Genomic DNA, 12,429 nt, shown 5'->3' on the forward strand with positions numbered 1-12,429 from the left:
TTATTACATTCTGAATTGGACGTTGAAAATGAGCTTATCTCAGCCAGCAGAGAGGTCAAATCACAGTAATGCAAACTCAGTCAGAGACATAGATTTTCACTTGCAACTTGCTTTAACATGTTTAACAGTGCAGGAAATGTTGTCTAAAACAATAAAGAATGATGCATTTTATAGCTGGATCTGGTTTTATTACATTCTGAATTGGACGTTGAAAATGAGCTTATCTCAGCCAGCAGAGAGGTCAAATAACAGTAATGCAAACCTAGTCAGAGACATAGATTTTCACTTGCAACTTGCTTTAACATGTTTAACAGTGCATGAAATGTTGTCTAAAACAAAAAAGAATGATGCATTTTATGGCTGGATCTGTTTTTATTACATTCTGAATTGGACGTTGAAAATGAGCTTATCTCAGCCAGCAGAGAGGTCAAATCACAGTAATGCAAACTCAGTCAGAGACATAGATTTTCACTTGCAACTTGCTTTAACATGTTTAACAGTGCATGAAATGTTGTCTAAAACAAAAAAGAATGATGCATTTTATAGCTGGATCTGGTTTTATTACATTCTGAATTGGACGTTGAAAATGAGCTTATCTCAGCCAGCAGAGAGGTCAAATCACAGTAATGCAAACTCAGTCAGAGACATAGATTTTCACTTGCAACTTGCTTTAACATGTTTAACAGTGCATGAAATGTTGTCTAAAACAAAAAAGAATGATGCATTTTATGGCTGGTTCTGTTTTTATCACTTTGTAAATTGGACGTTGAAAATGAGCTTATCTCAGCCAGCAGAGAGGTCAAATCACAGTAATGCAAACTCAGTCAGAGACATAGATTTTCACTTGCAACTTGCTTTAACATGTTTAACAGTGCATGAAATGTTGTCTAAAACAAAAAACAATGATGCATTTTATAGCTGGATCTGGTTTTATTACATTCTGAATTGGACGTTGAAAATGAGCTTATCTCAGCCAGCAGAGAGGTCAAATCACAGTAATGCAAACTCAGTCAGAGACATAGATTTTCACTTGCAACTTGCTTTAACATGTTTAACAGTGCATGAAATGTTGTCTAAAACAAAAAAGAATGATGCATTTTATAGCTGGATCTGGTTTTATTACATTCTGAATTGGACGTTGAAAATGAGCTTATCTCAGCCAGCAGAGAGGTCAAATCACAGTAATGCAAACTCAGTCAGAGACATAGATTTTCACTTGCAACTTGCTTTAACATGTTTAACAGTGCAGGAAATGTTGTCTAAAACAAAAAAGAATGATGCATTTTATAGCTGGATCTGGTTTTATTACATTCTGAATTGGACGTTGAAAATGAGCTTATCTCAGCCAGCAGAGAGGTCAAATCACAGTAATGCAAACTCAGTCAGAGACATAGATTTTCACTTGCAACTTGCTTTAACATGTTTAACAGTGCATGAAATGTTGTCTAAAACAAAAAAGAATGATGCATTTTATAGCTGGATCTGGTTTTATTACATTCTGAATTGGACGTTGAAAATGAGCTTATCTCAGCCAGCAGAGAGGTCAAATCACAGTAATGCAAACTCAGTCAGAGACATAGATTTTCACTTGCAACTTGCTTTAACATGTTTAACAGTGCATGAAATGTTGTCTAAAACAAAAAAGAATGATGCATTTTATAGCTGGATCTGGTTTTATTACATTCTGAATTGGACGTTGAAAATGAGCTTATCTCAGCCAGCAGAGAGGTCAAATCACAGTAATGCAAACTCAGTCAGAGACATAGATTTTCACTTGCAACTTGCTTTAACATGTTTAACAGTGCATGAAATGTTGTCTAAAACAAAAAAGAATGATGCATTTTATAGCTGGATCTGGTTTTATTACATTCTGAATTGGACGTTGAAAATGAGCTTATCTCAGCCAGCAGAGAGGTCAAATCACAGTAATGCAAACTCAGTCAGAGACATAGATTTTCACTTGCAACTTGCTTTAACATGTTTAACAGTGCATGAAATGTTGTCTAAAACAAAAAAGAATGATGCATTTTATGGCTGGATCTGTTTCTATCACTTTGTAAATTGGACGTTGAAAATGAGCTTATCTCAGCCAGCAGAGAGGTCAAATCACAGTAATGCAAACTCAGTCAGAGACATAGATTTTCACTTGCAACTTGCTTTAACATGTTTAACAGTGCATGAAATGTTGTCTAAAACAAAAAAGAATGATGCATTTTATGGCTGGATTTGGTTTTATTACATTCTGAATTGGACGTTGAAAATGAGCTTATCTCAGCCAGCAGAGAGGTCAAATCACAGTAATGCAAACTCAGTCAGAGACATAGATTTTCACTTGCAACTTGCTTTAACATGTTTAACAGTGCATGAAATGTTGTCTAAAACAAAAAAGAATGATGGATTTTATGGCTGGATCTGTTTTTATCACTTTCTGAATTGGACGTTGAAAATGAGCTTATCTCAGCCAGCAGAGAGGTCAAATCACAGTAAAGCAAACTCAGTCAGAGACATAGATTTTCACTTGCAACTTGCTTTAACATGTTTAACAGTGCATGAAATGTTGTCTAAAACAAAAAAGAATGATGCATTTTATAGCTGGATCTGGTTTTATTACATTCTGAATTGGACGTTGAAAATGAGCTTATCTCAGCCAGCAGAGAGGTCAAATCACAGTAATGCAAACTCAGTCAGAGACATAGATTTTCACTTGCAACTTGCTTTAACATGTTTAACAGTGCATGAAATGTTGTCTAAAACAAAAAAGAATGATGGATTTTATGGCTGGATCTGTTTTTATCACTTTCTGAATTGGACGTTGAAAATGAGCTTATCTCAGCCAGCAGAGAGGTCAAATCACAGTAAAGCAAACTCAGTCAGAGACATAGATTTTCACTTGCAACTTGCTTTAACATGTTTAATAGTGCATGAAATGTTGTCTAAAACAAAAAAGAATGATGCATTTTATAGCTGGATCTGGTTTTATTACATTCTGAATTGGACGTTGAAAATGAGCTTATCTCAGCCAGCAGAGAGGTCAAATCACAGTAATGCAAACTCAGTCAGAGACATAGATTTTCACTTGCAACTTGCTTTAACATGTTTAACAGTGCATGAAATGTTGTCTAAAACAAAAAAGAATGATGCATTTTATAGCTGGATCTGGTTTTATTACATTCTGAATTGGACGTTGAAAATGAGCTTATCTCAGCCAGCAGAGAGGTCAAATCACAGTAATGCAAACTCAGTCAGAGACATAGATTTTCACTTGCAACTTGCTTTAACATGTTTAACAGTGCATGAAATGTTGTCTAAAACAAAAAAGAATGATGCATTTTATGGCTGGATCTGTTTTTATTACATTCTGAATTGGACGTTGAAAATGAGCTTATCTCAGCCAGCAGAGAGGTCAAATCACAGTAATGCAAACTCAGTCAGAGACAAAGATTTTCACTTGCAACTTGCTTTAACATGTTTAACAGTGCATGAAATGTTGTCTAAAACAAAAAAGAATGATGCATTTTATGGCTGGATCTGTTTTTATCACTTTGTAAATTGGACGTTGAAAATGAGCTTATCTCAGCCAGCAGAGAGGTCAAATCACAGTAATGCAAACTCAGTCAGAGACATAGATTTTCACTTGCAACTTGCTTTAACATGTTTAACAGTGCATGAAATGTTGTCTAAAACAAAAAAGAATGATGCATTTTATAGCTGGATCTGGTTTTATTACATTCTGAATTGGACGTTGAAAATGAGCTTATCTCAGCCAGCAGAGAGGTCAAATCACAGTAATGCAAACTCAGTCAGAGACATAGATTTTCACTTGCAACTTGCTTTAACATGTTTAACAGTGCATGAAATGTTGTCTAAAACAAAAAAGAATGATGCATTTTATGGCTGGATCTGGTTTTATTACATTCTGAATTGGACGTTGAAAATGAGCTTATCTCAGCCAGCAGAGAGGTCAAATCACAGTAATGCAAACTCAGTCAGAGACATAGATTTTCACTTGCAACTTGCTTTAACATGTTTAACAGTGCATGAAATGTTGTCTAAAACAAAAAAGAATGATGCATTTTATAGCTAAATCTGGTTTTATTACATTCTGAATTGGACGTTGAAAATGAGCTTATCTCAGCCAGCAGAGAGGTCAAATCACAGTAATGCAAACTCAGTCAGAGACATAGATTTTCACTTGCAACTTGCTTTAACATGTTTAACAGTGCATGAAATGTTGTCTAAAACAAAAAAGAATGATGCATTTTATGGCTGGATCTGTTTTTATCACTTTCTGAATTGGACGTTGAAAATGAGCTTATCTCAGCCAGCAGAGAGGTCAAATCACAGTAATGCAAACTCAGTCAGAGACATAGATTTTCACTTGCAACTTGCTTTAACATGTTTAATAGTGCATGAAATGTTGTCTAAAACAAAAAAGAATGATGCATTTTATAGCTGGATCTGGTTTTATTACATTCTGAATTGGACGTTGAAAATGAGCTTATCTCAGCCAGCAGAGAGGTCAAATCACAGTAATGCAAACTCAGTCAGAGACATAGATTTTCACTTGCAACTTGCTTTAACATGTTTAACAGTGCATGAAATGTTGTCTAAAACAAAAAAGAATGATGCATTTTATAGCTGGATCTGGTTTTATTACATTCTGAATTGGACGTTGAAAATGAGCTTATCTCAGCCAGCAGAGAGGTCAAATCACAGTAATGCAAACTCAGTCAGAGACATAGATTTTCACTTGCAACTTGCTTTAACATGTTTAACAGTGCATGAAATGTTGTCTAAAACAAAAAAGAATGATGCATTTTATAGCTGGATCTGGTTTTATTACATTCTGAATTGGACGTTGAAAATGAGCTTATCTCAGCCAGCAGAGAGGTCAAATCACAGTAATGCAAACTCAGTCAGAGACATAGATTTTCACTTGCAACTTGCTTTAACATGTTTAACAGTGCATGAAATGTTGTCTAAAACAAAAAAGAATGATGCATTTTATGGCTGGATCTGTTTTTATCACTTTCTGAATTGGACGTTGAAAATGAGCTTATCTCAGCCAGCAGAGAGGTCAAATCACAGTAAAGCAAACTCAGTCAGAGACATAGATTTTCACTTGCAACTTGCTTTAACATGTTTAACAGTGCATGAAATGTTGTCTAAAACAAAAAAGAATGATGCATTTTATAGCTGGATCTGGTTTTATTACATTCTGAATTGGACGTTGAAAATGAGCTTATCTCAGCCAGAAGAGAGGTCAAATCACAGTAATGCAAACTCAGTCAGAGACATAGATTTTCACTTGCAACTTGCTTTAACATGTTTAACAGTGCATGAAATGTTGTCTAAAACAAAAAAGAATGATGCATTTTATAGCTGGATCTGGTTTTATTACATTCTGAATTGGACGTTGAAAATGAGCTTATCTCAGCCAGCAGAGAGGTCAAATCACAGTAATGCAAACTCAGTCAGAGACATAGATTTTCACTTGCAACTTGCTTTAACATGTTTAACAGTGCATGAAATGTTGTCTAAAACAAAAAAGAATGATGCATTTTATAGCTGGATCTGGTTTTATTACATTCTGAATTGGACGTTGAAAATGAGCTTATCTCAGCCAGCAGAGAGGTCAAATCACAGTAATGCAAACTCAGTCAGAGACATAGATTTTCACTTGCAACTTGCTTTAACATGTTTAACAGTGCATGAAATGTTGTCTAAAACAAAAAAGAATGATGCATTTTATAGCTGGATCTGGTTTTATTACATTCTGAATTGGACGTTGAAAATGAGCTTATCTCAGCCAGCAGAGAGGTCAAATCACAGTAATGCAAACTCAGTCAGAGACATAGATTTTCACTTGCAACTTGCTTTAACATGTTTAACAGTGCAGGAAATGTTGTCTAAAACAATAAAGAATGATGCATTTTATAGCTGGATCTGGTTTTATTACATTCTGAATTGGACGTTGAAAATGAGCTTATCTCAGCCAGCAGAGAGGTCAAATCACAGTAATGCAAACTCAGTCAGAGACATAGATTTTCACTTGCAACTTGCTTTAACATGTTTAACAGTGCATGAAATGTTGTCTAAAACAAAAAAGAATGATGCATTTTATAGCTGGATCTGGTTTTATTACATTCTGAATTGGACGTTGAAAATGAGCTTATCTCAGCCAGCAGAGAGGTCAAATCACAGTAATGCAAACTCAGTCAGAGACATAGATTTTCACTTGCAACTTGCTTTAACATGTTTAACAGTGCATGAAATGTTGTCTAAAACAAAAAAGAATGATGCATTTTATGGCTGGATCTGTTTTTATCACTTTCTGAATTGGACGTTGAAAATGAGCTTATCTCAGCCAGCAGAGAGGTCAAATCACAGTAATGCAAACTCAGTCAGAGACATAGATTTTCACTTGCAACTTGCTTTAACATGTTTAACAGTGCATGAAATGTTGTCTAAAACAAAAAAGAATGATGCATTTTATAGCTGGATCTGGTTTTATTACATTCTGAATTGGACGTTGAAAATGAGCTTATCTCAGCCAGCAGAGAGGTCAAATCACAGTAATGCAAACTCAGTCAGAGACATAGATTTTCACTTGCAACTTGCTTTAACATGTTTAACAGTGCATGAAATGTTGTCTAAAACAAAAAAGAATGATGCATTTTATAGCTGGATCTGGTTTTATTACATTCTGAATTGGACGTTGAAAATGAGCTTATCTCAGCCAGCAGAGAGGTCAAATCACAGTAATGCAAACTCAGTCAGAGACATAGATTTTCACTTGCAACTTGCTTTAACATGTTTAACAGTGCATGAAATGTTGTCTAAAACAAAAAAGAATGATGCATTTTATAGCTGGATCTGGTTTTATTACATTCTGAATTGGACGTTGAAAATGAGCTTATCTCAGCCAGCAGAGAGGTCAAATCACAGTAATGCAAACTCAGTCAGAGACATAGATTTTCACTTGCAACTTGCTTTAACATGTTTAACAGTGCATGAAATGTTGTCTAAAACAAAAAAGAATGATGCATTTTATGGCTGGATCTGTTTTTATTACATTCTGAATTGGACGTTGAAAATGAGCTTATCTCAGCCAGCAGAGAGGTCAAATCACAGTAATGCAAACTCAGTCAGAGACATAGATTTTCACTTGCAACTTGCTTTAACATGTTTAACAGTGCAGGAAATGTTGTCTAAAACAATAAAGAATGATGCATTTTATAGCTGGATCTGGTTTTATTACATTCTGAATTGGACGTTGAAAATGAGCTTATCTCAGCCAGCAGAGAGGTCAAATAACAGTAATGCAAACTCAGTCAGAGACATAGATTTTCACTTGCAACTTGCTTTAACATGTTTAACAGTGCATGAAATGTTGTCTAAAACAAAAAAGAATGATGCATTTTATGGCTGGATCTGGTTTTATTACATTCTGAATTGGACGTTGAAAATGAGCTTATCTCAGCCAGCAGAGAGGTCAAATCACAGTAATGCAAACTCAGTCAGAGACATAGATTTTCACTTGCAACTTGCTTTAACATGTTTAACAGTGCATGAAATGTTGTCTAAAACAAAAAAGAATGATGCATTTTATGGCTGGATCTGTTTTTATCACTTTGTAAATTGGACGTTGAAAATGAGCTTATCTCAGCCAGCAGAGAGGTCAAATCACAGTAATGCAAACTCAGTCAGAGACATAGATTTTCACTTGCAACTTGCTTTAACATGTTTAACAGTGCATGAAATGTTGTCTAAAACAAAAAAGAATGATGCATTTTATGGCTGGATTTGGTTTTATTACATTCTGAATTGGACGTTGAAAATGAGCTTATCTCAGCCAGCAGAGAGGTCAAATCACAGTAATGCAAACCCAGTCAGAGACATAGATTTTTACTTGCAACTTGCTTTAACATGTTTAACAGTGCATGAAATGTTGTCTAAAACAAAAAAGAATGATGCATTTTATGGCTGGATCTGGTTTTATTACATTCTGAATTGGACGTTGAAAATGAGCTTATCTCAGCCAGCAGAGAGGTCAAATCACAGTAATGCAAACTCAGTCAGAGACATAGATTTTCACTTGCAACTTGCTTTAACATGTTTAACAGTGCATGAAATGTTGTCTAAAACAAAAAAGAATGATGCATTTTATAGCTGGATCTGGTTTTATTACATTCTGAATTGGACGTTGAAAATGAGCTTATCTCAGCCAGCAGAGAGGTCAAATCACAGTAATGCAAACTCAGTCAGAGACATAGATTTTCACTTGCAACTTGCTTTAACATGTTTAACAGTGCATGAAATGTTGTCTAAAACAAAAAAGAATGATGCATTTTATGGCTGGATTTGGTTTTATTACATTCTGAATTGGACGTTGAAAATGAGCTTATCTCAGCCAGCAGAGAGGTCAAATCACAGTAATGCAAACTCAGTCAGAGACATAGATTTTCACTTGCAACTTGCTTTAACATGTTTAACAGTGCATGAAATGTTGTCTAAAACAAAAAAAGAATGATGGATTTTATGGCTGGATCTGTTTTTATCACTTTCTGAATTGGACGTTGAAAATGAGCTTATCTCAGCCAGCAGAGAGGTCAAATCACAGTAAAGCAAACTCAGTCAGAGACATAGATTTTCACTTGCAACTTGCTTTAACATGTTTAACAGTGCATGAAATGTTGTCTAAAACAAAAAAGAATGATGCATTTTATAGCTGGATCTGGTTTTATTACATTCTGAATTGGACGTTGAAAATGAGCTTATCTCAGCCAGCAGAGAGGTCAAATCACAGTAATGCAAACTCAGTCAGAGACATAGATTTTCACTTGCAACTTGCTTTAACATGTTTAACAGTGCATGAAATGTTGTCTAAAACAAAAAAGAATGATGCATTTTATAGCTGGATCTGGTTTTATTACATTCTGAATTGGACGTTGAAAATGAGCTTATCTCAGCCAGCAGAGAGGTCAAATCACAGTAATGCAAACTCAGTCAGAGACATAGATTTTCACTTGCAACTTGCTTTAACATGTTTAACAGTGCATGAAATGTTGTCTAAAACAAAAAAGAATGATGCATTTTATGGCTGGATCTGTTTTTATTACATTCTGAATTGGACGTTGAAAATGAGCTTATCTCAGCCAGCAGAGAGGTCAAATCACAGTAATGCAAACTCAGTCAGAGACAAAGATTTTCACTTGCAACTTGCTTTAACATGTTTAACAGTGCATGAAATGTTGTCTAAAACAAAAAAGAATGATGCATTTTATGGCTGGATCTGTTTTTATCACTTTGTAAATTGGACGTTGAAAATGAGCTTATCTCAGCCAGCAGAGAGGTCAAATCACAGTAATGCAAACTCAGTCAGAGACATAGATTTTCACTTGCAACTTGCTTTAACATGTTTAACAGTGCATGAAATGTTGTCTAAAACAAAAAAGAATGATGCATTTTATAGCTGGATCTGGTTTTATTACATTCTGAATTGGACGTTGAAAATGAGCTTATCTCAGCCAGCAGAGAGGTCAAATCACAGTAATGCAAACTCAGTCAGAGACATAGATTTTCACTTGCAACTTGCTTTAACATGTTTAACAGTGCATGAAATGTTGTCTAAAACAAAAAAGAATGATGCATTTTATAGCTGGATCTGGTTTTATTACATTCTGAATTGGACGTTGAAAATGAGCTTATCTCAGCCAGCAGAGAGGTCAAATCACAGTAATGCAAACTCAGTCAGAGACATAGATTTTCACTTGCAACTTGCTTTAACATGTTTAACAGTGCATGAAATGTTGTCTAAAACAAAAAAGAATGATGCATTTTATAGCTGGATCTGGTTTTATTACATTCTGAATTGGACGTTGAAAATGAGCTTATCTCAGCCAGCAGAGAGGTCAAATCACAGTAATGCAAACTCAGTCAGAGACATAGATTTTCACTTGCAACTTGCTTTAACATGTTTAACAGTGCATGAAATGTTGTCTAAAACAAAAAAGAATGATGCATTTTATAGCTGGATCTGGTTTTATTACATTCTGAATTGGACGTTGAAAATGAGCTTATCTCAGCCAGCAGAGAGGTCAAATCACAGTAATGCAAACTCAGTCAGAGACATAGATTTTCACTTGCAACTTGCTTTAACATGTTTAACAGTGCATGAAATGTTGTCTAAAACAAAAAAGAATGATGCATTTTATAGCTGGATCTGGTTTTATTACATTCTGAATTGGACGTTGAAAATGAGCTTATCTCAGCCAGCAGAGAGGTCAAATCACAGTAATGCAAACTCAGTCAGAGACATAGATTTTCACTTGCAACTTGCTTTAACATGTTTAACAGTGCAGGAAATGTTGTCTAAAACAATAAAGAATGATGCATTTTATAGCTGGATCTGGTTTTATTACATTCTGAATTGGACGTTGAAAATGAGCTTATCTCAGCCAGCAGAGAGGTCAAATCACAGTAATGCAAACTCAGTCAGAGACATAGATTTTCACTTGCAACTTGCTTTAACATGTTTAACAGTGCATGAAATGTTGTCTAAAACAAAAAAGAATGATGCATTTTATAGCTGGATCTGGTTTTATTACATTCTGAATTGGACGTTGAAAATGAGCTTATCTCAGCCAGCAGAGAGGTCAAATCACAGTAATGCAAACTCAGTCAGAGACATAGATTTTCACTTGCAACTTGCTTTAACATGTTTAACAGTGCATGAAATGTTGTCTAAAACAAAAAAGAATGATGCATTTTATAGCTGGATCTGGTTTTATTACATTCTGAATTGGACGTTGAAAATGAGCTTATCTCAGCCAGCAGAGAGGTCAAATCACAGTAATGCAAACTCAGTCAGAGACATAGATTTTCACTTGCAACTTGCTTTAACATGTTTAACAGTGCATGAAATGTTGTCTAAAACAAAAAAGAATGATGCATTTTATAGCTGGATCTGGTTTTATTACATTCTGAATTGGACGTTGAAAATGAGCTTATCTCAGCCAGCAGAGAGGTCAAATCACAGTAATGCAAACTCAGTCAGAGACATAGATTTTCACTTGCAACTTGCTTTAACATGTTTAACAGTGCATGAAATGTTGTCTAAAACAAAAAAGAATGATGCATTTTATAGCTGGATCTGGTTTTATTACATTCTGAATTGGACGTTGAAAATGAGCTTATCTCAGCCAGCAGAGAGGTCAAATCACAGTAATGCAAACTCAGTCAGAGACATAGATTTTCACTTGCAACTTGCTTTAACATGTTTAACAGTGCAGGAAATGTTGTCTAAAACAATAAAGAATGATGCATTTTATAGCTGGATCTGGTTTTATTACATTCTGAATTGGACGTTGAAAATGAGCTTATCTCAGCCAGCAGAGAGGTCAAATCACAGTAATGCAAACTCAGTCAGAGACATAGATTTTCACTTGCAACTTGCTTTAACATGTTTAACAGTGCATGAAATGTTGTCTAAAACAAAAAAGAATGATGCATTTTATAGCTGGATCTGGTTTTATTACATTCTGAATTGGACGTTGAAAATGAGCTTATCTCAGCCAGCAGAGAGGTCAAATCACAGTAATGCAAACTCAGTCAGAGACATAGATTTTCACTTGCAACTTGCTTTAACATGTTTAACAGTGCATGAAATGTTGTCTAAAACAAAAAAGAATGATGCATTTTATGGCTGGATCTGTTTTTATCACTTTCTGAATTGGACGTTGAAAATGAGCTTATCTCAGCCAGCAGAGAGGTCAAATCACAGTAATGCAAACTCAGTCAGAGACATAGATTTTCACTTGCAACTTGCTTTAACATGTTTAACAGTGCATGAAATGTTGTCTAAAACAAAAAAGAATGATGCATTTTATAGCTGGATCTGGTTTTATTACATTCTGAATTGGACGTTGAAAATGAGCTTATCTCAGCCAGCAGAGAGGTCAAATCACAGTAATGCAAACTCAGTCAGAGACATAGATTTTCACTTGCAACTTGCTTTAACATGTTTAACAGTGCATGAAATGTTGTCTAAAACAAAAAAGAATGATGCATTTTATAGCTGGATCTGGTTTTATTACATTCTGAATTGGACGTTGAAAATGAGCTTATCTCAGCCAGCAGAGAGGTCAAATCACAGTAATGCAAACTCAGTCAGAGACATAGATTTTCACTTGCAACTTGCTTTAACATGTTTAACAGTGCATGAAATGTTGTCTAAAACAAAAAAGAATGATGCATTTTATAGCTGGATCTGGTTTTATTACATTCTGAATTGGACGTTGAAAATGAGCTTATCTCAGCCAGCAGAGAGGTCAAATCACAGTAATGCAAACTCAGTCAGAGACATAGATTTTCACTTGCAACTTGCTTTAACATGTTTAACAGTGCAGGAAATGTTGTCTAAAACAA

The sequence above is a fragment of the Danio rerio genome, chromosome 25 (assembly GCF_052040795.2).
Source record: "Danio rerio strain M-AB ecotype USA chromosome 25, GRCz13ab, whole genome shotgun sequence".
Lineage (NCBI taxonomy): Eukaryota > Metazoa > Chordata > Actinopteri > Cypriniformes > Danionidae > Danio > Danio rerio.